The following is a 2,075-nucleotide window of genomic DNA, read 5'->3' on the forward strand; positions in this document are numbered from 1 at the left end:
GGTGGCACCTCAGCGCAAAATCCCAGGAAGCCCACTTGGCAGAATGAGCAGGGGAGGGTGGCAAATGCAACATGGCTAGCTTGCTGCATTTTAAAGTAAGGGAAGTAATACTCCATACCATCTAAAGAACACTCCCCCCCCCGCCCCAGTAAGCCCCCTGGAAGTACCATCCTGTAAGACCATTTGAAGTAAATGAACGAACCCTAACCCCGCTCCCGGAAGACTTCTAAATCCAGAACCTAATATGAACAAACTGCCCCACTGATTGCAAAGGATTCTGGGATTCCATTCGGGGAGTTGTCATTCCAGCATTGTCTGAGACCCTAAAAGAGATTCCCTCAAACTCCGCACAGCTTGATTGGCCCTTCTAAAGATATTATGATCCTCCTGAGCAATGACAAGGGGTTTTATTTATTTATTTATTACATTTTTATACCGTCCAATAGCCGAAGCTCTCTGGGCGGGTTTCTTGTTTATTCATGGTGGCCTTAGTTCAGGGGTGCAGAACTTCAGATGCGTCCCAATCCACCCTCTGAGCATTCTCCATATGGCCACGTCCCTTTCCCTTGACCACTGAATGTTTGGTGGGTTTCCTGGCTTTTATGTGATTTCAAAAGGAGTTTGTTCAGTCCATTTCTTTGTGTTCTACAACACTGGCAAGGGAGAGAGCAAACCTGTGCTCTCAACAATGGTGGAAGGTCAGAGAGAGAGAGTGGGGGAGAGGAAGAGGAGGAGCAGGAAACCACACTATAGGCTATAGAAATCCTAAGGCTAGCTATGCCCTAAATTCCCATACATTAACTAGCTAACTGCAACACTGCCCCCTAGAGGAGGTTGCAGTATTCCCAACACTGCACCCCTGGCCTAAGCAGATAGGAGTCAGTGAAGTGACCAGGTGGTTGCTTCAACGGCAGGCTACCATTACAGCACTTGGGCCAGGCTACCTTCATTCATTGCACCCCAGCAAAAGCGATCCAAAGCAGGCTCAGCGGTGGCCGGGCAAGTGGCGTCTGAGTTGCAGGCAGGACGTGAAAAGGGGAGCAAGCAGGCAGCTTGTTTCACCGCGTGCGGTGCCGGTCTGCACAGATCTGTGGACGCCAGCCTCGCACAGCACGGATTCTGTGATATGTGCGAGTTGGCTCCAACTCAGAGGGCTGAGAGACAAACGTTGGCAGCGGGAAAAGAATCCGGTTCCAGGAAATAATACTTTTATCAATAGGGCAAGCTGTTGCTTGCTAGAGGGGGAAAGAAGTTGCTCTGCCCACTTGGTGGGGGCAGGGAGCTTCACCCCGCCCCACCGATCCACCCAAGGAAGCATTCAGTCCTCCGACCTGGCTGTCCGAGACTGAAAATGGCTCAAACTCTATTTTGCAGCAACATCGTTCATCTCCCATCTCATGTTTTGTTTCTAGTTCTGGAGCCAAGTGCAGTCTGGTTCTGCTAATACAAGGCTGGGCTGCTTTGGCCTACAACTCCCATCATCCTTCACCATTGACCAGGCTAGCTAAGGCTGATGGGAGCTGAAGGCCAAAACATCTGGTGGGCCACAAGTAGCCCAGCCCTGTGCTGCTGCTTCTTTTGCTAAAGACTCTTCCCACAACTTGGGCTACAGCCAAGATCTCTGGCTCCTGCTGGGAGATGGAAGAGATTTCCTCTGCCTCGTCTTGTCATATTATTAGAACCCAACCGAAGCCGACTGACACAAAGTTCCGGGTGGACTTGGTTGCAGAATGCACAACGTAACAGACGGGATGTGCTACCACAAGATGTGGTGGAAGCCATTAGCTCTGATGGCTTTTCAAAAGCATTTGTGGAGGGGTCTAATCAATCATGTCAATTAGACATGATCGCTAATGGAAGCTCCATGTACGCAGGCAACCCTATATATACCCGCTAATAGCAAACTCATTCTCCAAGTGCCGATCATTACCTAGCCAAAATGGCACCACACACGCCCAAGAGGGAGCCGTCGTCAGCCTCACGGAAACACCAAGGATTTCAGAAGTAGGGACATTTTTTTAAGGAGAGGGGGAGCCCTAAAGGAGGGGGACATCCCAAAACAACCCAATGAGGAC

Source organism: Elgaria multicarinata, chromosome 11 (genome assembly GCF_023053635.1).
Source record: "Elgaria multicarinata webbii isolate HBS135686 ecotype San Diego chromosome 11, rElgMul1.1.pri, whole genome shotgun sequence".
Taxonomy (NCBI): domain Eukaryota; kingdom Metazoa; phylum Chordata; class Lepidosauria; order Squamata; family Anguidae; genus Elgaria; species Elgaria multicarinata.